This window comes from Miniopterus natalensis, chromosome 7 (genome assembly GCF_054644295.1).
Source record: "Miniopterus natalensis isolate mMinNat1 chromosome 7, mMinNat1.hap1, whole genome shotgun sequence".
NCBI classification, from domain to species: Eukaryota; Metazoa; Chordata; class Mammalia; order Chiroptera; family Miniopteridae; genus Miniopterus; species Miniopterus natalensis.
In genome coordinates, this window is record NC_142087.1 from 1,741,384 (window position 1) to 1,769,254 (window position 27,871).

The 27,871-nt window shown below is 48.2% G+C and overlaps 1 long non-coding RNA gene across 1 annotated transcript in view; it reads left to right on the forward strand.

The window, feature by feature from the left end:
* The window catches only part of LOC148092660 (uncharacterized), a 91,645-nt gene that overhangs the window by 46,454 nt on the left and 17,320 nt on the right, over nucleotides 1-27,871 (forward strand). The window contains exon 2 of the long non-coding RNA XR_015714795.1: nucleotides 3,855-3,925. This is a non-coding gene — a long non-coding RNA (uncharacterized LOC148092660). The remainder of the gene's footprint in view (nucleotides 1-3,854; nucleotides 3,926-27,871) is intronic.

Sequence of the window (27,871 nt, forward strand, 5' to 3'; positions counted from 1 at the left end):
GTATGAATGTCTGTGGCCCCCAGTCCTTCTAGAAGCCCCTTGATGGTGGTGTGGTCCAGGAGTCTGTGGAGTGCCCTGCTGTTGCCAGCAGAGGGGTCTGGGTGCTTTCTGGAAGCCTCAGGGAGGCCTGGTGGACATGGCCATGAACACAGGAAGCCAGCTCAGCACTCCCAAAGTCTGACCAGGACCTTTGCGTACCAGAGGAGCAACAGTGGGGCATCCACAATGCCAGTGTGTCCCAGGTCTGCTCAGGCAGATCAGATGGCAGGGTGGGCAAGTCAGGGCAGGAAGGGGACTTCCTTTGAGTCATTCTGTGAGACAATAGAGGAAGCTGCAGTGGGGTAATCATAACCACTTCTTGGCCTGTGGGCGCTTCCTGTGACAAATCTCGCTGACCACATGTGCATTCTGAGCTTGTAGTCAACTTAACCTCTTACTGAGTTCACCCTTGCAGGCTTGTGTGCCTGGGGATACAGGGTCAGCGTAAAGGCAATGAGCTTTCTGTCAGCCCACAGCACACTGGGCCTTTTGGGGACGTGGATACTCTCTTGGAAAGGGACATTGATGAGTGGGGGGTCTGGAAGATGGGAACCTGACACTTTTCCAAAGAAGAGAAGGCCTGAGCTGTGAGGCTGTCTCATGGGAAAGGAAACAGATTGGGATCGGTTGGGGGTTGCTTAGCTAAGGCACGTGTTAGCTTTAGAAAGTTCTGTGGTGCAGTGTTAGTGGCTGCCATGGATAGGGAGCCAGGAACCACTGGGCACGCTCTCAGCCACTCTGTGAGGGAGGGAGTACCCTGTACAGCAAGGAATCAAGGCTCAAGGAAGTAAGTGACCCAAAGAACACAGCCAGCACATGTCAAAGCAAAAGTTAAAACGTGGGCCTCTGGATCGTGCAATCTTCTGTGAGAGCTCATGAATTGGAGGTACACACTGAGTCTCAGCAGTCCCCACCAGGGTGTCACAGAAGAGCGGAGGGGAGGCCCTAATTTCACTCATCTCTGTCCTTACTCCCTGGTCCAGAACAGTCAGTGTCAGATGAATGTCAGCCTGGTTGAGGCAAAATTGTGATCTCTTGGCTGAAAACATACAGCTCCAGAGAGAGATGTGCTGGACAACTGGGAGTGAGCAGGTACATGTGGGAGCCAGGGCAGCCTGGCTGGGAGGGAAGGAGAACTCCCTATTTATTTTGTATCTGTTCTGTGGTGGGAGCTTTCTCATTTCCCAGCTATGTGCCTGCCTGATGGTCATCAGAGGGAGGTGTTGGCTATCTCCCCAGTTCAGAGGTGAGGACATGTGCCAGGAAGAGGCAATGTGACTGCCCAGGCTCACTCAGTAGCTGGGAGTGGAAGCCTGGCATTGGCCTTACCCCAGCACCACCCAGAGCAGAGTTTCTACACTGCTCTGCCCCAGGTGTGCCTCCTCTGGCACACCCTTCCATGCTGATCTCCCACTTGGCTCTTCCCTGAGGCTGTGGTACAGGGATGGGGGTGATGGCTTGTTCATGTCCAGATTCTACCTTTGATGTTCTACAGGTTCTAGAGGAGGTGCTTCCTGCCCCACCCTGGTTACCTTCCCTGCAGATGGGTGATGGGGCAGGGCACTTTCTCTACCTGACTCTGATCTGGGCATCTGTCACCTATTCCGGTTTGTCAAAGGAGGGGTTCATTCCCCTCAGGCCAGGCTCTCACAGTTCTCTGCAGGGAGTGTGGTGGCAGGTGGGGCTAGCTGGTGTGTATCTTGGTGGCAGGTGGGGCTAGCTGGTATGTATCTTGGTGGCAGGTGGGGCTAGCTGGTATGTATCTTGGTGGCAGGTGGGGCTAGCTGGTATGTATCTTGGTGGCAGGTGGGGCTAGCTGGTATGTTTCTTGGTGGTAGGTGGGGCTAGCTGGTATGTTTCTTGGTGGCAGGTGGGGCTAGCTGGTGTGTATCTTGGTGGCAGGTGGGGCTAGCTGGTGTGTTTCTTGGTGGCAGGTGGGGCTAGCTGGTGTGTTTCTTGGTGGCAGGTGGGGCTAGCTGGTGTGTATCTTGGTGGCAGGTGGGGCTAGCTGGTGTGTTTCTTGGTGGCAGGTGGGGCTAGCTGGTGTGTTTCTTGGTGGCAGGTGGGGCTAGCTGGTGTGTATCTTGGTGGAAGGTGGGGCTAGCTGGTGTGTTTCTTGGTGGCAGGTGGGGCTAGCTGGTGTGTTTCTTGGTGGCAGGTGGGGCTAGCTGGTGTGTTTCTTGGTGGCAGGTGGGGCTAGCTGGTGTGTTTCTTGGTGGCAGATGGGGCTAGCTGGTGTGTTTCTTGGTGGCAGGTGGGGCTAGCTGGTGTGTATCTTGGTGGCAGGTGGGGCTAGCTGGTGTGTTTCTTGGTGGCAGGTGGGGCTAGCTGGTGTGTATCTTGGTGGAAGGTGGGACTAGCTGGTGTGTTTCTTGGTGGCAGGTGGGGCTAGCTGGTGTGTTTCTTGGTGGCAGGTGGGGCTAGCTGGTGTGTATCTTGGTGGCAGGTGGGGCTAGCTGGTGTGTTTCTTGGTGGCAGGTGGGGCTAGCTGGTGTGTATCTTGGTGGCAGGTGGGGCTAGCTGGTGTGTTTCTTGGTGGCAGGTGGGGCTAGCTGGTGTGTTTCTTGGTGGCAGGTGGGACTAGCTGGTGTGTATCTTGGTGGCAGGTGGGGCTAGCTGGTGTGTTTCTTGGTGGCAGATGGGGCTAGCTGGTGTGTTTCTTGGTGGCAGATGGGGCTAGCTGGTGTGTATCTTGGTGGCAGGTGGGGCTAGCTGGTGTGTTTCTTTTGGTTCCTCGGGGAAACAAGAGGAGAGTGCTGGATTCTGGGTCTATGTAGCCTGGAGCAACTTGCCTCTGAGGCACAAAGAAGTGGAATGACTTACCCAGAGTCATACTGCAGTGGCCCCTGGGGTTTAATCCAACTCTACCCTGTTGCAAACCTGGCTGTCCCCACACCAGCCTGGCTCTGTACATGCACATGCACTAGGTAACCTCAGAAAGGACATAAGTACATCCCTTTGGAACCCCCCTGCTAGGCTCTGGGCAGATGGTTACCAAGGTGCCAAGAAGCACCTTGGTGTTGGCAGCCAGCAGGGCACATGCCTGACTCAGGATCAGACCACCTGGGCTGTAGCCCTGTCACAACCACTTGCTGTGTGACTTTGGGTAAGTCGCTTCATCTCTCTGGGCAGCAGAGTCTACCTATAATATAAGGCTTGGACCAGATCCAGACTCAGAAAACTTTTTCTTTAAAAATGGTAAATTTTTTAGGCTCTGTAGGCGATGCAGTCTCTGTCACCAAGACTGAATTGAACCATTGCAGCACAAAGCAGCCACAAACAGTGTGTAAACAAATCCTAAGTGTGGTCATATTCCAATAAAACTTTATGTACCTAACCAGGTGGCAAGCCGGGATTTGCTCTTGGATGGTGGGTTGCCAGCCACCAAACTGGAGGATCCATGTCCTTCCATCCTTTGCTCCTCTAGGATCTGTAGCTGTGGTTGGTCCACAGTGGGAGCTAGACTCAAACTGTGAATCAGTCACCAGTCTACTTTGATACTGGTCAAGAAATTAGCATCTCTCAATTTTTTAAAAATCCTCACCCGAGGATATATTTTTATTGGTTTTAGAGAGAGAGAGGGAAGGAGGGGAGAGAGAAATGGAAATATCGGCTGCCTCCTGTATGTGCCCCAACCAGGGACTGAACCCGACCAGGGATTGAACCCACAACCTTTTGGTGTTCAGGACGATGCTCCAACCTGCTGAGCTCCGTGGCCAGGGCTAGCATCGTCACTTTTAATGCAGCTGCATTCCGTGACAGGGCCGGAGGGAATTTTCATTCTTTGGTAACCAGTTCTCTTTTTCTCTTTGTAGAATGCTGAGATGTATAAACTATCTTCCCAGCAGTTCCATGAGGCAGCTTCGAAAATGGAGGGCACGATAAAGTAAGAATTTGTTTATTGTTCTTCGTAAACTTTGCCTGTGTTTGTAAAAATTCCCACACATGGCTTGAAACCTGCCACCACCTGGCTGACTTCAAGTTTCTCTAATAACACAGAGGACCATCTGTTACTCAGCTCCCTCACCTGGCTCTGAGGCAGCCATTGGTCATCTGTAATTGGCCACATGAGCACTCACTTCTCCCCTAACAACCCTGTGCATGGGAGCAGGGCTGCGGCAGATTGGCAGGGCTGATCTAGGCCGGGTGTCCTGTGAGCTGGCCCAGGAGCTGAGCATCAGGCCCCCAGGGAAGTCAAGGAAGGGGTGCTGCTGGTCCCCCATTTGTGGAGGTGGTTGTCAGGGGGTGGGTCTGCTCCCTGTGGGCATCCCAGTGTGCCTGGCCCTGTGCCACAAGCTCTTGTATGCTGACACTCAGGGTGACCCCTGCTTTCCTCCACAAGGACTGGGGCTCAGGGACACTGACGGCTCACTCCAGTCGCACAACATTGAGGGTAGTGTTTGGTCCCCCATTCGGTCCCCCGTCTGTTGTGCTCCTGTGGGGAGGCCTCAGAGCCAGAACATCGGGATGGGAGGTGCATGCTGCAATGTGTCCAGTATAGACGCAGTTCCACTTAGTTTAGGGTGCAGGTCACGGGAAGGTCTGAGGGGTTCCTGTGGGGAAGGTTCTTTTGTGTGAAGATGGTCTCCAGGGACCCTGTAGACCTTCGTAATGTAACTGGGGGCTCCGACCAACTCCCTCCTCCTCTCTCGTGGGTCTGTCTCTTTCAAGGGTGAGTTGAGGTGACTTCCAGGCAAACCAGTCACAGTGCGGAGTGGTGAGGGGTTGGGACTGGCACCACGAGAAGGAAACAGAAGGTTTGGGTGACTAGGAGGTGACACAGTTCTTGTGAACATGGCTGCTGATGAAAAACATGTGAGGAGCCAGGAGGGGCTAGGGGACAGAAGTGCACTTAGTACAGGCTCAGAGTGTATACAGGACACCTGAAGCTGGGGTAAATACCACCAGATTGTGGTAGAACTGACTAAACAGGGGGGTTGGGAAAGAGAACCAGTTATCCCAAAGAGTTCAAGTCCTGGAGTAGCAATAGGAGACTGGGAAAAAGAACTTTCCAGCCAGCAGATGGAGATGAGGAAGGGTTTTGTGCCTGTCCATTGGGATCCCACAGGGCCTGGGGGTGAGTGAGCACCATGAGCTGTGTGGACCCCGAGGAATGGAATGTTCCAGCTGCCCTTGCCGGGTATATTGGCCACCCCACACACAGAAGCCCCTGTCCTCACAGATGAGAGCCCATCCAGCTCAGCTGGGGCTCATAGATACTCAGAATCACAGTCAGTGAGAGAAAGAGGTTGAGAAGCAGTCACACCTCAGAGGTAGGTAGGTGACAGCCTTCCTAGTAGTGTGACCCCTGGACAGGGCAAAATCAGGATTGGCTCCTCACCCTGGCCCACCCCCTGGAGTGTCTGCGGTGCAGCGATTCCGAGTCCAGAGGCCCCTCCCTCTTTACCTGATCATGGAACCATCGGAGGAGGGGAAGCAGCTCTGGGAAGGAGCCAGGCAGCTTTAGTACTGGACATGCATTTGGTCACCTGCCATGCGGCCCGCCGTCCTGAGAGTTGGGACTCATGGCCTCCTGGTCCCTGGCTTAGTGAATTTGACTGTACCATCATATTCTTTCTCATTCTCATATCCTCTGAAGGCAAAGGGGAGCTGGCGTATGAGGTATATTTTTAGTCTGAGCGAAGTGAAGGGTTGTTTGTTTGAAGCATCCCTTGATAATGACTTCCTTACTAAGCACATTACTAAATGATAGGTCCTCTGCAGGCACTTTAACTGTGTGCTCCCATCTACTATCGTTGGTTCCATTTCACTGATGAAGAGCTGAAGCTAGAGAGGTTGGCCACGGTCACACTTGGTTACCTGCCTGGCTGGGGTCAAGCTTAGCTGAGACTGCTTTGGAGCCTCTGTTTGTCTTTGCTTCCTCCCTTGAAGGCCCCCTCTGGACGTAAGATGGGCAGCAGGATGGAGCTAAAAGCCTTCCTGGGCTTTGGAGTCAGGGTGACCTGGAATCACACCTCAGCCTTGCTTCTCTGACTGGCTCTGTGCCCTTGGGCAAGTCACTTAACCTCTCAGGTTTCCTCATCTATAAAACAAAGAGGAGCAACCACTTTAAAGTGAGATGCCACATAGAAAGTGGACCTATGATGTCTACAGTTGTTGGTATAGTTTGATTTACATTCAAACCTGTAGAGAATTTTTACAAGTTTACTTGAGCCAAACTGATGACAATTGTCAGGAAGCAAACTATGAATTGAGAAAATGCTCCTGAGAATGGCAGTTTTGCTGCATTTTATACACTAGAATCACAGGAGGAGATGTAAGGAGCACCACCTGAAATCTGCTGGTAGATGAAGGGGAAGGGAGAAAGCAAACTGGGGAAATCCCTGGGACTGGATAAAAAAGTAAAACAGAGAGACACTTCTTTTACATTGGTGGGTAGAGGATAGTTAATAATTAACCTTTACGGCACACAAAGATGGTATGTAGGGAACAGATAGCAATGAGGGTTTCTGTGCTCTCCTGCTCTGGCGCAGGGGGTTGTGCCCTGAGGGGTCTGGAAAGGGGGATTCCTCTGACATTTCAAAGGTATGTTATAGATGCAAAAAGATAACAGACAGGCTCACCCAAGGTAAAGATTGGCTGTTGTAAGGAAGCTACAGGCCTAAGACTTAACTATCTGCCAAGACCTGCTTTTACTTAGAAATTTTAATATTCAGAGCATCCTGGGTGGTTACTTTCAGTCTCTCAGTTTATCAGGTTTAGTAATGTGGCCCTTTTTTCGTCCACAGACTGTTACTAATAATGGCAGTCATTTGAATCACCTTTACAACACCTAGCTTGACATACCATGGAACAGATGTAATAAATAGAGTTTACTAAAAAAAATTTTTTTTTTTTAAATTGCCTTTTCCAAACAAATTAAAGTCAGTAGTGTAGAGTTAAAATTATTGTACTTAAACATTAGGGGTGGGGCAGAGTCCTTGATTGGGCGATTTCTCCCAGTTTAAAAGTGATTGTAAATTGCATTGTAAATGCTACAGAAATAAGTGCCAGCTGCTGACAGCAATAATATTGGAGCGTTTCCTTCTTTTAGCAACTTTGAGTAAACTGAATGGGTACTTAGATGGTTAATTAATGTCCATGTATTCACACATTTACTTAACACACGTGTATAGGGTATCTACTATTTGCCAGGCACCATGCTAGGTGCTGGTGATGTAATGACAAACAAGACAGCTTCGGTTCTACCAGCAAGCAAGCTTGTAGCATTTGGGGAATGACGACCAGTATTTTTAAATTAATAGCACAAAAAGCAATTGCCCAAACAATGACTGATTACAATAATGAGCCCTGAAAGAAAGACAAAGTTTAGATTAAAAAGCCCATGTCTGAGTCCCCTAACCCAGACTTGGAAGTTGGGAAGGCTTCTAAGGAAATGGAGTCAGTTGACTCATGCAAAATGAGAAGTTGGCCAGAGGAAGGAAGGAGAAAGAGCATTTCAAATAGGATTACCTGTACCAAGGCCCCAGGGCAGGAAGTAATTTAGCACATTCAAGGAATTGAAAAGACAGTGTGGCTAGAGAGAAATGAATGAAGAGAGACATGGGTGAAGCTGGAAGAAGTCAGCAGAAGCCCGGGCAGGGTTTTACTTGTATCCTGGGAATAGTGAAATACCGTTTCAGCTTTCTTTCTTTCCTAATATATGCATTTGATGTATTAATTTCTCTGTAAACACAGCTTTAGCTGCACCCTACAAGTTTTGATACATTGTATTTTCGTTATAATTAAGTTCAGATTTTTTCTAATTCTGATTTCTTTTGGACTCAGCGTATTTTGAAATGCATTGCTTAATTTCCAAACAGTTGGTAATTTTCTAGTTACCTTTCTAATAATTGATTTCTAGTTCAATTTTGTGATTAGAGGTTTCAACAGAAGAAACATTCAAACCTGTAAAGAATTTTTGTGAGTTTATTTGAGCCAAAACTGTCTACAATTGCCGGGAGGCAAAATCTCAACAGATTAAGATAATGCTCCAGAGAGTGGCAGTTTTGCACCTTATTTTATGCATTACAATCAAAAGAGGAGATGTAAGTGGGTTACATGAAATCCATTGGTGATAGATTAGGGAGGCAGGAGAAAGCAAAGCAGAGAAACCTCTGGGATTGGATAAAAAGTAAAAAGATGGACATAATTCTTTTACTTAGGTAGGTGCAGGATAGTTACCAGTCAACAATGAACTCAGTGACAGCGAGGGGATTTGTGGTCTCTAGAGCGGTGCCTGTGCTTTAAGGGGTCCGAAAAAAGGAAAGTTACTTTGATATTCCAGCGATGTGTTATCGTAGGTGCAAAAAGACAATAGACTGGCTCAGTTAAGGTAAAGATTGACCTTTGTCAGAGAAGATACCAGCCTAGCACATGACTACCCACCATAAACTGCTTTTAGTTAAAAAAAAAGGTTTGATTTCGGACCACCCTTTGTGGTTACTTTAGGTCTCTGAGTTTGCAAGGCCACCACATAGGCCTCCCCTGAGCTTGTCAGGTTAGCATGAGGCCCCTTTTTGTCCACAGAGGTACTCTAAACCCTCTTTTAAAATTTGAAACTTGGTTTATGACCAAGTTTTGGTAAACCTTCCATGTGCCCTTGGAAAGAATGTATATTCTGTTCATGGGTATAATCTTCTGTGTTTGTCTATTAGGTTCAGGCAGTCCATTGTGTTTAAATTTTCTGTGTCATTACTGATTGATGGAGTTATGGTTTCTTTCTGAGATCACTTTCCCTCTGACTGAAAAACTCATTCAGTATTTAGTTTAGTGCAGCTTTACTGCTGGTGGAAGTAGGGTTCTTGTCGTGTCACAAGAAAAAGCATTTTTGGGGACCCACAAGGGAGGATGAGGTTTGATAGTAAGATTTATTTGGGTGAAAATAGAAGGTGGCCCCTGGGTTCCCAGTGTCCCATCTCTGTCCATCCTGCCATGGAAAATCAGGGCCAGTGTACAGACATCCTGTGCCATACTAAAGCTTAGTCCTTTGGAGCCTACGCGGTCTTCCCGGCCATAGGTGGCTACTAAGCGTCTCAGCCGCCGTCCAGGTAGCTTAGCGCTGTTCCCCGCTGCAATCTGTTGTCGTGCTGCTGTGTCCAGGCTCTCTCCGAGCCTGTGTTTAGAGTCTGCCCTGCTGGCTGCCAGCTACATGGCTGCTAGACCCTCAGGGCTGCTACGGAGAGAATGTGAGAACGAATGGGACAAGCTCATGCTACCAAGGAGGCGCACGCGCGCGCACACACACACACACACACACACACACACAGAAGGCTTTGTTCCCTGAGATTAGATTATTTTGGGCTTGGGAAGGACCAAGAGTTTATTCAAAATAACCAATCAGCTTCTCAAGGTTGGGAGGAAGGGGGGTGGGCTTCTGATGGGACCACCCCCTGGCCAATCCATTCTGTCTCCAGGTTACACTGACAGGCCTCTGAGGTCGCTATTTTGGCTCCTGCTGCACAGGTGCTTACCTCCCCCTTCATTGTTTTGTGCCTTCCCCAGTGATCTTGGGATGGGGTGGTTCCCAGGGGAGTGTGTGAAGCTCTGACTTCCTGGTGAAGCAAGATGGCTCTTGCTCCCCAGTTGATTATGTCTGATTCCCTTTGCTTCCTTCCTTTATTAATATCTAGCTACCTACGCTAACAGCTTTGCTGATTACAGATTTTTAATTGTCTGGAAATAGCTTTATATCTGGATATAAATTCCACACCCCACCATAGGTTTATTGTCGTGGGGTTTGATTTTCTTTTGTCAGTTTCAGAAATTTCTCAACCATTATCTCTTCAAATAACATTCTGCCCTATTGTATCTTTCCTCCTCTCTGGAATTTCAGTTACATGTATTACTGTGTCTCACATGTTTTGTGGGGTGTGTTTTTTTTCTATTTTCATCACTTTTTTTGTCATCTCCATGCTGTAGCCTGAGTTTTTTCTGTTGACCTTGCATTTTACTAATCCTCTTTTTAATGTGTCAAGTCTGCCTTAAACCTATTTATTGAATTCTAAGTTTCAATTATTGTATTTTATTCAATTCTAGAAGTTTCGTTTGCTTTTTTTTTTTTTTTTTTAATTTTCAGTCTCTGGTGAGATTCTGGTTTTTGTCATCGATTTTCTTGAACATTTTAATTATAGTTATTTTGAAGTCATCTGAGGGTCTTTTGCTGTTGTATATTTTTTCTCTTGGTCCTATTTATTTGTGTGCCTGAATTTTTGACCGAATGTCACACATTGTACAGTGGTTCTGGAGTATGTTATCTCACTCAGAGATGCTCTGCCCTGTTCCTTGTTGACCACCTGAATGCAGGCAGATCGCCTTAAACCCATGAAGGACTGAGCTGAATGGAGGTTTGACTGCAGTTTTGGTAAAGCTCAGGCTACTTCTGATTTACCCCTATTCCTAGGGAGTGGCTTTCCAGGGTTCCTCTTTCTTAGTGAGTTCTGAACCCCTATTTTTACTTTTTCAGCTCTGTGAGACTTCTGAAAATACTACTCTTTCAGTGGCGTTTTACGTAGCTCCTTAGTGTCTTGCATTAAGTAACTCAAGAATCTGACAAATGCTTAAAAGAGGAAAACCACTAAGTGTTGGCTCACTTCGTTTTAGTTCCCTTCTCTCCAGATTCCTGATCCCTCAAATCCTAGCTGCCTTGGCAGCCTCAGCCTCCAAAGGAATGTTGTCTCTCTACAGTCCTGTGAAATTGCCAAAAGCCCTGCTGGTTTTTCTGCTTTTTAGCTGAAGCTATTTGCCCTATTCTCAGTCTCCCTTCCTGTACCAAGAATTGGCAAAAACTCTGAGGGTAGAAGTGACTCTGGGAATGACTGCTTACCTTTCTACAGTTCCCTTCTTTTCATAATCTTGGCCCTTAAGTCCTACTTTGTCTTAGTCTTTAGATGCTTTCAAACACATTTTTTTTATTCCAGCTTTAAAAATTTTTTTCTCAGAGTAGAGCATAGTTTTTTCATAAGCTACTCTACTGTAGCTGGAGCAGAAATCCTGACTTAGCTTTTGAGGAATGATTAGAGTTTGCCAAGCAGAAAATAGCCATGCCAGGTAAAAGAAACAGTTAAGTACTAGAGTAGAGTCCATCGAACACTGGCTACATTAGCAGCATTGGACACCAATGGCACTGGTGACTTATCTCAACCTTTCTTGTGCCCTCCAAGCTTTCCTGAAGCCTGCCAAGCCCAGCATGTGTGCAGGACAACAGAAGATGGCTGCCCGAGTTGAGGGTCGATAGGGAACTCATGACTGAAGGGTGTTGTTGGTGAGGCTGACATTAACAGTTTGAGGACTCTTGTCTTGGAAAAATCCTATTGTTGGGGTGGAAATGAATATTCAGAGTATGTATGCACATGCACCCACACACGCATGCACACATGCACACCCCTCTACCTCACAACAGCACAGCAGGTGGAATTATTCAGGTTTTCTGAAAGAAGAGATTAAGACCCCAGGGAACATCCTGCATTTATTGTGTCACATCTATTTTTTATGACAACCTTCAGTCCTCTTCCTGTGGGATTCATTCAGAGCCTGTCTCGGCTTCTTCCTGTCGGGAAACTTGTACAGTCCTCCCTGGCCCCACAAAGAGCCAGCCCTCAAAGAAGTTAGAACAGTTGAGTTGAAGGAAGAAGGGTATTAACTGTTTCCTGAAACTGAGTCATTGTTCTCCAAGGACTTTGATCCAAAGGGATCTGATTAATGTGGACACAACCAACTGGAACTTGCTGGAGCGGAGCTGCTGCTATACGCTCTCACCATCACTTGCAAGTGAGGCTTCTTAAATAAACTGTGGGGGAGGGGTTTGGACCCACCTGAAAGAATAAACTATTTTCAGGGGCTTGAGCTTCCCCAATTTGCATCTATTTAGTGCTAATAACAGATTGATTACCTATGAAAACTGTGGTCATGTATTTGAACAAGATGGCATTCTAAACATTCTTTATTGCAGAAAATGTTCAAATTAGTCTGAATTCAAAAGATGTTTCTATCTCTTACTTCCCTATTTTACCTAACCTTTTTAAAGGAGCATTTTCTATTCAGAAATTTACCAAAATATATGGTTTAAGCTTGTGTATGTGGCCCTTTGAGAGGTTAAAAAAATCAAATCTCACTTAATAATTTATTGAACAAATCAAAATTCGGTGAATACATTTCTTTTTTAAAAAACCAGTTACTGACCATCACCCCGTACAGCTGTTATGCTAGGTGTATACACAGTACTCAGGGCCTCGTGGTCACAGGAAGCTCATTTGGCAGATGCTATCATTGTCCCATTTTGCAGATGTAGAAACTGAGTCACTTAACCTCTCAGGCTCGTTTTCCTGGTCTGTAAAACAGAGACAGTGATGATGCCTATTTCTCTCAGGTTCTCCCGAAGACTAAGTGTGAAAATCCTCAGAAGTGCTCAGGGACACACAGCCAGGTGGCAGCAGAGTGGGATTTGAACCAAGTGGGCATGAGTCTACATTTGCTCTTTCCTGCTGCACAAGGATGCTTGCCCTCTCTCAGGAAGTTAGAGGACAGAGGATTAGCTGTTGATTAGTAGACTGACTTACTTCCCTTGAGCTGTAACATTTCTGCCTACAACTGTGTGTGTGTGTGTGTGTGTGTGTGTGTGTGTGTGTGTGTGTGTGTGTGTGTTTTTGCAGGCATTTACTTCCATACCAATGCTGGCAGAGTTCTGAGAGACAAAGATGCCTGGAGAGAGAGCGGATGAACAGGGGTAGTGTTTGTGTGTGTGTGGGAATGGAAAGTCCAAGTGGAAGATGTGGGGTGATAGTGCTCCCTAAGGCCAAAGCCCTGAGCTGGTTCTGTGGGTTAGTGAGTGTGGCTCACCTGCGTAGAGCCTCACTGGCGTCATTTGGGAGAGGGAGTTGGCTTCTTGCCTCCGCCCCCATCCGGACCCCTGACAGACTGTGGATCCCAGCAGTCTCCTGCTGAACCTGGTCATGGCCTCAGGATCCTCAGTGCAACGTTCTAGCAGCTGGTATCAACTCTTCAGGGTTGACAGTCAAGGTGAAACCCATTTGCTATGTGTGGACCCAATGAGTTCTAAAGATAGTTTTCAAATTTGAGACTATGCTTGGCTCCTGATTTCAGAATGCAGAATCTACTTAGTTGTTTATTTTTGCACATCCCATGTTCTGTCCAGAATATCCTCCCTTACACATTATGCTCACTTCAAAATTCAACCTAAGCATCTTTTCTGCTTACTATTTGTCTTACCCAGAGGTCAATCCAATATCTTATTTTTCTCTGCGTCCCCACTGTCCAGCTCCGGACTTAGCTGTGATAGATGCCCACCAAACATGTTCTGGACAGACTGATGAGCTGATGCCTGTTGTATGAACATTAGGGGTAAGATTTAAAAACAAATAGTTCACTATTTAAGCACCTTCCCTGTGGAGGCTTCTGTAGCATGCCCAGGGCCCTGTGTGGGGTAGGGACCCCATGTGGAGCAGGGCTTTGAGGTAAACCGGTGAGTGTGCAGATCCCAGCAGTGCTGCCTGGTGTGTGGCCTGTGTCAGATGGTATAACTGTCTGAGACACACTTCCCTTGCTTTGGAAGTTTGTTTTGAGGGCATCAGGGGATAATTTGTTAAAGCACATAATAAGCACTCAATAAACAGTAGGTATTATTATTTAGAAACTCACATTTCAGTGAGAAAGAGATTGGAATGCAGTAGCCAAAAGAGGATACTATCCTAGGTACATAGAGCGATTCAATGACTGTCTGAATCTGGAGTCATGAAGGAAAGGGAGACCCTGGGACCCCACAGTTCTCCTTTTGGGGATGTGTCCTACAGAGACCCTCCATGTATGCACAAGCAGCCACAGGCAAGGAGGCATTGTGGCCCTGGTTCCAAGTGTGAGGAACTGGAAACAGCCCCACTGCCTGTGAACAAGTCAGTGGATAAGCATTATCCTTGTGACTTTGGAATAGAAAACGGCAGTTAAAAACAATGTTCTGGAACTCTGCATGTTGGGACAGGAAGACGCCTAAGACATCTCATTGGGTGAAAAAGCAAGTTGTGGTTTACTATGTATATGTATACTGGACACATATACACTGGCACTCTAACTGCTCTGTAGGTCTGTGTGATTTATGTGGATAAAGAGAAGAAAGTCTGGAGAACACACTCCAAACGAACACAGTAGTTACCTTGGGCAGTTCCAGGGTGTTCAGAATTATAAAAAGGGCCAAAGGGGACTTAGCTTTATCTGGTATGTTTTTAATTTTGTAAAGAATATGTTATTATGTATAGCTTGTGTAATAAGAATGTAAAGACAATTATAATAGAAGGAATGATGATGGTTTGGGCCCAGGGAGAGGGAGGTTCACAGTATAGTTGGGAATCAGATCCCCAATCTGCAGCTGGCAGTGACCACACAGAAGCAAGAGCTGGCCCTGGAACTGTGTTCCTGGCTGTGAGTGTGAGTATATATGTGAGTGTGTATGCTCATGTCCGTGTGTAAATGTGTGTGTGTGTGTTCGTGAGAGTGTGTGGAAGGGTTGTATGTGTGAGTATGTGTACATGTACAGGTGTGAGGGCATATATATGTGAGCATGTGTGTGCATGTGTGAGTACATGCATGTTCACATGTGTGTGCGTGTGTGCATGTATTGCCTTCTGGTCAAAGCTTGGCCTCTAACTCTCTCTGGTGCCCTTTCCTTGAACTTTCATTCCTTCAAAGACTAAGCCTGTTGGACTAGATCTGTGGTTTTTAAATGTCCTTTAGCTATGGCTCTCATGTTCAGAAGAAATCTGATGTGACATGTGAACACATAAGGCGCAGATAAGCTATGATTCTAGGTGAAGCCAGAATGGACATTCTGAGGTCCTTAGGTCAGAAACCCTATTCCTGGGAGGCTGGAAGTCTGGGTAAAAGGTAGGCTCCTTTCCTCCCAGGCCCCCTGCCCCCTGCCCCCTGCCTTCATTAGGGCCCAGTACACTCATGCAGTATATTGCAGGTGCCGCTGTCCAGGTTTGGGCCAAAGTAACATTTCACATAGTAGTAGGGAGACCATGAAAGATGAACCTTAAGGCAGGCAATGTAGCTTTTTGCTGGCAAATATACCCAAATGTTCCATCCAGAATGAAATTATTGAGCAAAGGAAACTTAGGAATTAGCCAGTGGTTTTTTGTTCTGCATTCTGTATGTGTCACCATCAGTCAAGTGCTGGGCGCCTGGTGCTTCCTGCTGTGCCATTCAGGCACACAGTAGAGAGATTGGCAGGCCGCAGTGGGAGAGAGGCCACAGTGGTTGAAGGGTTGAGTAGGTAAATGCCTCCTGGGAGGGAGCAGGTCAGCCAGAGCATGTAACTATTCCTCTGAGAAGTCCCACTTGTAGCAGGGCTAGGGCCTTGCTGCAGTTTGAAAATTTAAGTTAGATCTAGAGAAGGACTTCCTGATTTGCAATGAGAGATTACAGTGTGATAACTGAGGGAATGAAGCTGTACAGCCTTTATCTTCCTCTGGAGATGTTTAAGGAAAAGCAGCAGTGTAACTGTAATTGGAATGTGCTGTACCAGCCCTCTTCCCCATCTTATCACAAACAACAGAAGGGCTACTTCCTCTGCGTCGGAGTCCACATTCTGTCTCGGCCTCGTCTGGCTGGCAGGCAGCTGGCCACCAGGTTTCTCCCGGGAAGAGTTTCCTGGTGGTTTCTCTTGACCGCTGCTTAGGGCAGGGAGGCCATCCCCCTTCTAGTGACTCATTCCCCAAGTACCAGCTCTGGCACTGTGGGCCACCATCTACAGAAGGGAGTGAGGAGGCTTGGTTGTATTTGTATGTAACTTTATTTTCCCTTAATGTCTTTTATAAGTATTTCTCTTTAAAAAGAGGATTAGGTGGTGGTGATCTGGAATCTCTCCTGAGGCTGGAACCAGACAGGACACATGCATGACAGATAAGACATGGACATGGTCTTTGCCTCCACTGGAGAGCACAGACACTCCCCAGGCACCTTGCTTGCAGCCTTCCCATCTCCCAGGGCAGCACTCTCTCCATCTGGCCTTGTCTCAAGTGTGTCTCTCTGCCCACCTTAAGACAGAATGCCTCCTTTGTGCCCCTTGGACCTGGGGCCCTGGGGACATCCTCTGGGCCACTGGTAGCACCATTCTGCACTTGTGTTCAAGCACCACATTCTACTGGAACACAGACTTTCTGTGGGCAGTCACCTTGCTTTACTTACCTTTCCCCAGGGCCCCATACATATTTAATAAATGGAAATCTGCCATAACATGTGATAATCATACAGCAGTATGAATAAAGCCCTCCCAGAGCACAGGTGGTGGAGCAGTGAGTTCCACCCGAGTGCACTGGGGCTGGAGAGATGAATTCACCTCTATGCTGGATCCAGGCTGGCTCTGCTGTCAGTGGTCAGTGTGAGCAGAGACTCGGGGTGGGGCCTTTCCTTGTGGGGTGTTAAAGGAAGGTAGGGCACCTACGTGGAGACGGGGGACGGGGGGGGGGGGGAAGAAGCAGATATCTGAGGGGGTAGGGATGAGGCTTGGATGCGGCTGGAAGGGCAGGCTGGTCCCAGATACAAAGGGCCTTCTAAGCATATAAAAGAACTTAGAATTCACCCTACAGGCAGTGGTGAGCCATAAAAAAGCTTTTAAGGAAAAAAATTGCCATGATCAGATTTGTGTTTTAGAAAGATAACTAACCGCATTTGGGAAATGAGACAGCATTGGTGCTGGGTGGGAGGCAGGAAGCCTACTTAGGACCCGCTGCTGTACTGCAAGCCAGGAGGACCCACCAGCCAGCAGCCACACTCTGAGGGCCTCTGCGTGGGCATGTTCCAGGGTACAGTGGGGGTTGGGCAGAGAGGGCTCCTGCGCTCAGAGCAGTGAGATGGACAAGTGGTCAGCAGCGAAATAAGATTATTATACAACGTGGCGTGAGGAAGATAAAATAGGGTAACATGTAGAGGGTGACTGGGACTTCTAGATGGAGGATCAGGGACTGTCTCTGACACTGGAGCGGAACTGAGCGATGAGAAGGGGTCGTGCAGATACCTGACACGGGCGCAGTCAATCACTGGGAGACTCCGCACCAGGCTGGGAGGCCCCGGTCCAGTGGGGGGTGGGTGAGGAGTAGGGGGCTCTTGGCTGAAGCTGGGATGAGCATGAGCCTCACAAAGGTTTGTTCACCTCTCCCTCCCCCAGTGCTGCCGGCGACAAGGGGCTCCCCAGCTGCTGGTGGGACAGTGGGCTCAGCGAAAGTCCTGTTGGATTTGAAGTGCCTGGAGCCAGTGTCCTGGGCTGACACCTGACCCCAAACTGGGGAATTTGAAGGGGGTTCTGACAAGAGTAGCCGCAGGCTCCACGGGGAGGGCAGCCTCCACCCGGTGCTTTCATACTGCCTAGAGATCCATGACTCAGGAAACTGGGCTTAGACATGACAATTTGTTAATCCCCTCCCCTCAACAAAGGTGAAACTGGCACTTCATTCTCAGCTCTATTAACGGACTCGCTTCGGGAATAAAGCCAGCGTCCCCAAGCCCAGCTAGGGCTCTTTTCCTTTGTGCCACTTTTATTTTGTTACATTTAGATTAACTTCTGGGGATTAACTGTTATTACAGAGAAAAATATTTTTTGGTGTTAATCAGTGAAGAGGCTAGCACTTTAGATTGATTTTTCCAAGTACTGTTGCCTCCCCTGCCCTGCTTCCTAGGAGAAAGCTTTGCTCAGCTTACTTTGTGGTTATTTCTGCTGTGGGAAGTAGCAGTCTGGTCAGAGGCAGGGCCTTTCTCTCTAACTTGAGATGGGCCTTGGCATTAGCACTGCCTGGCCCTGGGCCCACCCTGCAATGCGGCATGTGGTGTGCACACTATTTCTTCCCGAGAAGGTAGCCCTGGCCAGGGGTCAAGAAATTGTTAGGTGGTAAAATGGTGGCAGAGCTGATGAATTCCCATGATCAGATCTGATCATGGTTAACCACACTACACGTCTCTCTGCAAACACCAAAGCTCTGTTGAGCTCCCAAGAGGCTGCCTGCAGGACCCACCATCGCAGAGGCTGCATACTGCATTTTGGTATCTAGTTCTTCCAGGATCAGGTGGATGTTCCAGATTTATTTCCTCTGCAGCACTCCATAAAAGCGTATTCACTTTAACAGACCTTGACATTTAATGGAAGCAGGTATCTCAGGTGGTTATGTTTGAAGATCTTGAGTCTCCAGAGCATAGGAAGAAAGTCCATGGTGGGGATGATGCAGGGTCTGAATAGTTGGAGTCTCTGCCCCTGCTGTCAAAGAGCTCTCTGTCTCTGCAAGTGCCAGCAGGAGGGCCTGCCCTAAAGGCTTCACCTTTAGCAAAATGGTGTGTGTAATATACACTGGCCACATGGGACACTTGGCACTTGACTCATGCCTTCCCCAAGTCTGTGGTCCAGGCCAGAGTGTACCCTGAGAGATGCAACTTGACTTGTAGCTGTTGATAGCTGGTTTTATTGTACAGGAAAGGGCTTTTGTTTCTGGTATAGTAAGATCCAAGAGATTCAAGATTCATGATTTTAAGACTTCCCCATAAAGTCCAATCTCTGTGGGAAGTTGAGGATATCTACACTGGGCCATGACTAATCAGCATTACCATCTCCCCCCCCCCCCCCCCATGCACAAATGAGATGAGGGTCTGAATTACTCTGCCTGGTAGCAGACCCCTGAAACCACAGACCCCTGGCTGGATAGGCCCTTGGGGTCATCTAATCCAGTACCAGATGTAGACAGGGTTCTTCCTCACCAAGCTGTCCATGTCCATTCCATCTAGGCTTCCAGTTTTTATCTCCTCTCCCTGTGTTTCCTGTTAGCAACAGGCTCTGGGAGCCAGAGCAGGCTGACCAGCCAGAATGCAGTGCACCAGCATCTCCCTTATCTAGACACTGGGCTCTGTCAGCAGCACACTCACCAGGCTGCAGCACCGTATTAGCTTGACTGTGCACCATCTTGTAGCAGGACCCCACCGACCATTCATATAAAGCTTCTGCAAATTCATCTCCATGCACAGCTACTAAGTGCTCTATTTGGACTTGGGTTCAGGACCTTGTATTTTATCCCCAATAAACTTCTTTGGATAGATTCAGCCCAGCCTACAAGCCGATTATTTGGATATGTGGATTCCGTCATCCAGCATATGCACCATCCCTCCCAACTCAGTCTTCCATAAACTTGCCAAGAGTACCTTCTCCTCTTCAACCACGTCATTGATGAAAATGTTAAGTTGCGCAAGGCTGAAGGCAGAACGCCAGCAGAGACCTCCTTCAGAGCTCCCCTCCGACACGTGGGTTCAGTGATACAACTAGATCCTAATGTGCTTCCTGGGACATCCAGCCCATGTTACTTATTCCCTCCCACCAGGCTGGACTGTGAAGGTAGAGGCTGGGGCTAGCAGGCCATTGCACGCCCCTGGCCTCCTACCCAGGACATCTGTTACAGGGAACAGGTGGGAGTGAAATGACATGTTTCCAGTGGTCTTGAAGGTTTCCACTGACCGCCAGTTCCTTTTTTAAGCACTCCTAAACCAGTCTCCTTACTGACCCTTCTAGAAGCTTCTCTGAGTTCTGCCTACATTTTAGGGAATGCACCCTTTTGAAAACCATGAAGTGGAAGACTGTTCCTTTACAGTACCCCAGTGTTCCTGGTTCTTGAGGATTCCTTAAAGCTTACCTAGGTGGTTGAGACCTCAAGTTCTCTTGGTGCTCTTGTGTGCAGGCACAGAGAGGAGCTTGGTCCCCTCTGCTCAACTTCCCACTTATGAAGACCTCCATTTTTGGGCTAGCATCCATTTCATCTTCTGGGAGGTTGTCGGTTATAGTGGAAAGTCATGGGCCTTAAATCCAGGTTGTGCCTCGCTCTTGCTGCATGAAACTTGGCCAGTAAGTCCACTCTCTGAGCCAGTCCTCTCCTCTGTAACAGGGTGACTATCCAGGGCTCGCAGGGCTGTTGCAAGGGCGGAGGAAGCAAGCCTCTGCCCATCCCCTTTCCCTCTGCAGCCCACAGCTCCATCTCCTTTGGAAGCAAAACAGAAATCAAACAAGAGTGCAGCTCTTCCTGCCTATTCCTGCCCCCTACAGCCTCCCAGCTTGGAGTGTCTAGAATAAGGACTTCCTGTCCCACTGTACCCCTCCTGCTGCCTGGTCATTCTCACCTGCCCAGACCAGGCCACCTTGTCCTCAGGAAACCAGCTTTGCAGGCTCCATTCTTGCTACATGGGACAGGTCTCCATGGAGCAGGGCACAAGGGAAACGTAAGGATTTGCTTCCCACTGGATTGTGCCCAGCAGTCAAGGCCTTGCATGGCCTAGCCCCTGTGGGACTGGAACCTCTCTGCCCTTCCCACTGGAAAGTCCAGGCCCTGGATCCCTCATCTAGTCACCCCAGGATTTCCTAGGGGAAATGCCCTTTTTGCTTAAACTAGTTTAATTGGAGTTTTGCATGTGGAAGTGAAAATTCTAGATGTTTTTCATTTTCATTCTGGGTCCATCTCACAAACCCTCAAGACCTGTTTATTGAGTTGGCCTGGTTTTTCATGGCTGACTCCAAGCCTCATCACCACCCTCCCTCTGGTCTTGGTTGGTTAGGCTAGTCTTTGGAGGCCTGCTTGTTGTTTGGACCCTGTTAGGACGACTGGTGCAGTAACACATGTGCCTCACTGTGCAGCCCTTGTGACCAACTCAGGGCTTAAGGCAGCTTGAGAAGCAGGTAAACTTTGACCTCATGCTCCATCAGCCCAGGAAGCCTTTCCTCCTGCCAGAATCCCTCAGAGCATTTCAGGTGGACATGCCTAATATTCCCCTCTCTTCTTAGTTGCCATACCCCACCCTCTAGATCTCCTCCTCCAGAGCTCTTAGAGCTCCCCTTCTCAGTCGTCTGTTCCAAGTAGAAAGGGATCTAATTCCCATACCAGTTCACAGACCTCTGGTGTTCTCTGCACTTTATTTATTTTTTTTTTAAATTTATCTTTATTGTTGAAAGTATTACAGATGTCCTGTTGCCCCCCCATTGATCCCCTTCACCCCACATCTGCTCCCTCCATACTGTCTGTGTCCATGGGTTATGCATATATGCATATAAGTTCTTTAATTAATCTCTGCTCACCCCACTTTCCCTCTGAGATTCATCAGTCTGTTCCATGCATCTATGTCTCTGGATCTATTTTGTTCATTAGATTCCACATATGAGTGAGATCATGTGATACTTGTCTTTCTCTGACTGCCTTATTTCACTTAGCATAATACTCTCCAGTTCCATCCATGCTGTCCCAAAAGGTAAGAGACCCTTTAAAAGAGGGGCCAGGACAGACACCACACAGATAGACGGGCCTCTTCTACTTCCATGGAGCACTGACATCTGCCTGAAATAGGGAGAAACCTCTTACCCCATTTTTATGATGAAACTGAGGCCCTGGTAACCTGCCTGAGGTTGTTGGTTCAAGAAATGGCAGGGCCAGAATTCAGGGCCTGGTCTTTCTTGTTCCCAACCCAGGTGTGTTGGTGTCATCTTGCAGCCACCAAGAGCTCAGGCTCACTAAGGTGCCTGTTTATTGGATCCAGAGACTCTGGCAAGATGCTCTGTGTTGTCATTTGGAGGAGAGAGTCATTTCAAGGCCTTTGCTCTGCCCTCTGGCCCTCAGTAGCCTTGATGGCACAATGTTGTATAGATCTTCTTGTACCCATATACTATAGTCTTGGATTATCTCAGAATCCCGTGGAATGCAGAGTCCAGGGCCCTGCCCCAAGCTGGTAGCCTGAAATCTGCATTATTTTAAACAAGCTCCCTAATGATTGTTATGAGCCCTGCAGTTCAGATTAGCTGCCAAAGTGAATGTGTTCCAGCCAACAAATTACTCACATTTGATTTCCTAGAAAAGCCCCCAGAGAATGCCAGTAAATCCATCCCAGTTTCTGAATAGCTCCAACGGCTCTAGAGGCTGGGAGGGGGGGTCTGCTGTGTGGAGGGGTCTGGTGTGTGGAGGCCTGCAGAGAAGGCCTGAGCTCTTCTACCCAACTTCGGAGTATGCCCTTCCTTCCCTCCTCCCCCGCCCCGGCTCAGACTCCTCCCCAGGGTCAGGCCCAAGAGAAGGTCCTCCTCAGCCTGCAGTCACTGACAGCCCCGCAGGAGGGGACACTGTCCCCAAGTACCTTGAGGCCTGTGGACCTGGCACAAGTTCCGTAGGTGGGCCCAAGCTTTCCTGCTGCCTTGTAGGACTGCAGAGCAGCCAGTACACCCCATGACCAGGCAACACCAGGCTGCCACCAATGGGCATGCTCAGACCTGGCACTGACAGAAAGGCTGCATAGCCACTTTGGTTGTGATGAGCTGTCTATCTGGGCATTGGTTCAGCAGCCACCTGGTATAGCCACCATCACTGAACTCCTGCCCTCTGAGGGGCCTGGGTCCCCTGCTTGAGGAGTTGCCTTTCACTGCCTCCTAAAGGAGAGTCAACCTAGTGGGATGGGGTTAGCATCTGGGAGACTTCTCAGGGGGCAGGGTCTCAGGCTGAGGGGACATCAGGAAAGCTGGGTGATGCCTGCAGAGCAGCCTCCTTCTGTACTGCTGCTGTGGGGATGCCTCGTTCCCTTGGGCCACCCCAGTGGCTTTTGTGAGTGGTGAGCCCTGTACCCAGCAGGACCAAGGTAGAAGGGCTCAGGAAGCTTTGGGTGGCAAATTAAATTTTATCCTGGTGGTGACAACAATTAAGAATAGTTCATTCTTCCAGGTCTCACATTCATGAGTTTAAAAAATTCCCTAAATTCTAGACATTGGTTTAGCCTGTCCCTAAAAATATCCCCCCCAACAATAACAATAATACTCTTTTTCACAATTCATGCTTTTTAAAACTTACTTAAGGAGCGAATAAAATCATCTTTAGAAAACTTTGCTAGTTTGATTGGCCTTTTAACACACAAACCAAGTAAAGCTGATTGCAGCATCAAAATACCCCTCTTTCCACACACACACACACACACACACACACACACACACACATTCTCTTTCACTCATGCACTCACATACATGCTAACACTCACACACACATTCACTCATGCACTCACACACACTCACATATATGCTAACATACTCATACACTCACATACTCACATACATACACAAACTCGCTCACTCATGCACTCACACACACACACCATCTCGCATACATACACACACGCTCACCCAGCCCCCAATGAGATTATACATTTCGTGTTGGGATTCCAGAGCTATTCTCCTGTCAATGACATTAGCTGGGACTTTCCCTAGGCTCAAAGTCTGAAAGAAACTAGGTTGACTCCACAGAAATCAGACCACTGGAATGCAAGCATAGAAATGTGCCTGCCCTTGTATGTATACATATTTATTTGCTGCTAAAGGGATCTGTTAGGAGCCAAACACAGGAAATTCCTACCAGCGAATTTCTTAAGGAGGTTATGTTCACTTTTGTATTGTCAAAGATGACTCTGGCTTTCTAGGTTCTTCCTTTGAATTTCTCAGGGACAGATGAATTGCCTTCCAGACTTCTCCGAGTTGACAGCTGTCAGGAATGCCTGGGAGTTTTACTTAGCTAACAAATGACTACCCTTCCCATTAGTTCTGCAAGCAGTCCCCTAATCAGTGAATTGGCTAATGGCAGTTGGCTCTGGGTTACTAGCCTTGGCATGCTGGCACTGCTGGGGGGAGCACAGTGTCACTGTGCTGCAGGTGCTGCCAGGCTTTGCTGGGAGCCCTTGCACTAGTGCTGCCCTTTTCTGTCTTCTTGGGTCAGGTGAATTGATGTCTACCTCAAAAGGATGTGAGTTCCTAAATGTGGATTAGAAATAATGGTTTGTGGTTGTGAGTTTTGTTTGTTTGTTTTTTATAAACGGGGATTGAAAAAGTGGCCACATTGATGCTGGATGAGAAAACAGTTTTTAAGACACATCTAGCCAGTTTAGGAATCATTTTGGAAAGAGCATGTATCTTGCCATGCGCTCTGGGATTCACATGTGACTGCAAATCACCTGCTCTGTCTCGGACTATTCAAGACACTCAGCCAGTGCCATTGGCAGTGTTTGCCCCTTGAGCCTTAGTTTCCTGTAAGCAGGATGGCAGTGTGTCTGAGGTGTGGCATCAGTCTGTGTCCAGCCTTAGTACTAGGGTGATCTTGAACTAGGAACACTGCCAGGGCATGCCGCCTTATCTGAACTCAGCCTCACAGTGACTGGACCTTGAGTCCCAGACCTACACAATGACTAATCCTAGTCTTGGACTCACACAATGACTAGTCCAGGAGTCCCAGGCTTACATGACAACTAGTCCTTAAGTTCTAGGCTCACTCTGTGACTAGTCCTTAAGTCCCAGTCTCACATAATTACGGGTTCGTGAGTCTCAAGCTCACTAGATGCCTGGAGTTTCAGACTCACACCATTGTGTCCTCTAGTCCCAACCTCACACAATGACTAGTCTTTGAGTCCCAGGCTCACTTGATGCCTAATCCTCGAGTTCCAGGCTCACATGATGATTAGACTATAAGTTCCAGGCTCACAGGATGACTAGTCCTTAAGTTCTAGGCTCACTCAGTGACAAGTACTCGAGTCCCAGGCTCACAGGATGACTGGCCTGTAGGTCCCAGGCTAAAGTTCCAGAGACGAGGACAACACTGCATGGGTGAAGCATAAAAAAATGATCCTAGTCTGGGTTGCCATGTGGGAAATTGTAGACCGGTAACAAATGTAACAAAAGGCTCTTTGCATTCAGGTTTTGTTACTGTACAGATTCTTGCCACATCAGCTCAAAACCTGTGCAGCTTAGTCTAAATGCCTATTTAAGCAAAGGCCAAAAGTCTGTTTGAAGATATAAAGGAACAAATAGGATGTTCGTAATACAAAGCTTGCAGCTAGTCATGAATGTAAAATTTGTGACACTTTCCATACAGTAAAAAAGAGTAGTGAAGCTGTGTTTGTATTTTCAAAAGTAGCAGAAATGCATCTTGAGGAATTAAAAATTATGAAAAGGTGATTATACAGCGTAGCAAATCTCTAACATGGATTAAGCTGAATTGTTTAGGAGGTAAAATACCACGTCCACATGCATTTTGAAGAGGGAAGAACAGTGCTGGGCTGGGAGGCTGTGCTTTTGCGTTCACTTGGGGCTGGTGTGGCAGGAAGTTGCTGGTTCATGGCCCAGCAATTCACATGGATGGAAGGCCTTGGCCACTCCTCTGTAGTGCATGGATGTACTTGACCTATGTAAAGTGTATTGTACAGGGCACTCCCAGACCAAACAATTGCCTGCATCAGGAAACCCAGATAGTGCCCTGTGATGCCCTGGATCAGCCTCTCCTGTCTCCTCTGGTAGCAGAGCCCCCAGAGCATTCCTGGCAGCCCCATAGCCAGGCAAACCTGGGTGCAGATCCTTCTCCTGTGTGAATCCCTAGCTCTGGGTCCTGGGAATCTGTTTCCTCAGTTGTGCTGATACTGTCCTTGCAGGCTGGAGCAGGGATAATAGGAGATGATGTTTACAGAACACCTGGTACAGAGGTTGGCACAAAACAAGGCCTTCAAAACTGTTAGCCCTGGACCCTTTAGACACTATCATCACCACTGGCCACCTGTGGCTATTACATTGCATTTCAAAGACCTAGCACAAAAATATAATATAAAATATCTCAACATGTTGTTTACATGTTGAGATGATAATACTTGGTTAAGTAAAATACATTATTAAAATTAACTTCATTCATTTGTTTTTACTTTTTTATTGTGGATGCTAGACAATTTTAAATTCCATATAAGGCCTACATTCTATCTCTGTTGCATATCACTATTGGTCTGTCTTCCCTCATCCCTTGCCCACCTCCCTTCCTTCTTAGTGCCCCACCACCTCACAGGTGCCCAGCTTGCTAGATGCCAGCCCTGTGCCCCATGCCTCCTCACACAGCCCCCCTCCTCATCTGCAAAGCAGACTTGCAGGGACAGGTGTTATCCCCATTGGACAGTAACGTAAACTGAGGAATTCGATCTGGGTCATGCAAGTAGAAAACTGCGGCACCAGTGATCTTGCAAAACACCCTTTTCTTTCCCCATTTTAAACACGAGGAAGCTCCACATGAAATGAAATGCCTTTGCTAAGGTCAGAAGCCAGTTAGTAGTCGAGTAGGAACCAACCTAAGTTTTCTGGCTCCAGTCCCCTGGGATTTCCCTACCCGTCATGCCCCCCGTTTTATTGGCTGACGTGCGGCAGGGTCTAAGGTGGCACTGAGCTCATTGTCCATGTGGAATTGGAGAGACTGAGCTTCTAAGCAGCAGCTTGGGCCAAGCAATGGACCGCAGGTTTGGATGAGAGATAGAGCTACATGTGGTGCAACCTTCAGGAGCAGTGCGTCTGCAGCTGGCCTAGGGGAGGTGGGGGAAGGTGGCACCTCCTAATCCCTGTCCTGGGACTGTGTGGGTTTGGGAGTCTGATCTGGGTGACCTTGAGCAAGCACGCTCTACCTGCTGTAGTTCAGGGCCTTCATTTGTGTGAAGATTGAATTCTGTTCTCTGCAGGTGCTCAGGACATGGTAGCATCCCTCTAAAGGTTCAGAATCTCTGCATGGGTTGTGCTGTGAGTCACTGGTCTCTCATCACAGTGCTTGGCTCTGCATGCTCTGCATTCTCAGGTGAACCAGTGGGCATATATCGGTAAGAATTTGAGCACAGTGTGAGGCAGATGGGCTTGAAAGGTTTGGGGGGGCATGTATAGCGAGATAGTACTGCAGGGCCCTTGCAGCCTCTTGCTGGGGGAGCTGGAATTGCAATAACCTCTGGGGCCCAGACCCAGATAAGGATCCAGAAGTCTAGAGTCCTAAGCCACATGACTGAGAAAGTGTGGGATCCCCACGCTCTACACAGAGGCCAGGGTGCAGATGATTTTGCTCTGCCGATGGCTAGCAGCAAGGCGTGGGGCCTCCCTGAGAACCCAGAGAAACAGCTCTTCTTATCCAGGTCACTGTGTCCTTGATCTCCTGTCTTATAAAAGCACAGGCTGCAACAATCCATTTTCATCAGGGCATATTGGCAAGGGGCCATTAGCTTGTGACTGTTGGCCTAGGTGTGAGGAAGACGATGACCCTCTTCATGGCCAGCATTGCAGGGAGAGGAGTCCAGGCACTAGCCTTGAACTTCACTACCAGACCCACTGCATGCTAGTGCTGTGACACTGGGCAAATTAGACCGTGTCCCCGGGCCTATTTTGTCAGCTGTAAAGTGGAGGTGAGACAGCCACCCAGTACGCTGGCCTTTAGGTCACGTGAGAGTGAAAATATAACGGAGGAGGCAGAGGCCTGGCACACAGTAAGGACTCGATCAATGCCGCTCGTCTTATTTATCACTGCTGTCGAGTGCACTAAAATCCAGCAGCCAGTTCAGACTTCCAAGTTGCAATTTTTTGTGCCATTAAAAGACTCATGCCAATAAGGTTTTAAATGAAATGCCTCTCATAATAAGAGAGGAAATCCCAGTACCCGAGACGCCCCGGTGCTTAGTCGGGAGAGTGCATCTTCCCCTGGGGCCATCAGTCAGTACAACCAGGCACAGGAGAGGTTAGCCCTGCTGGCTGGTCTGCAGCTCCTCAGGGTCCGCTTCCCTCAGGGCTGCCTGCACATTAGGCCTCCCCAGTCCCACATCCAGTCTCTCCCAAAGCTCTGCTTGTGTGCCCCCAGGGATAGGCGTCACTGCCTCCCAGCTCAAGGGGTCAGGGAGGCGTCTGGTTCCCCTCTTCTCCCTGCACTGCCTTTGTCTTGTTCTCCCTTTGCTCCTTGGTGCTCCTGCAAATATTCCCATGGGTGGAAGAGGAAGACTGGTTGGAAGGCATTTC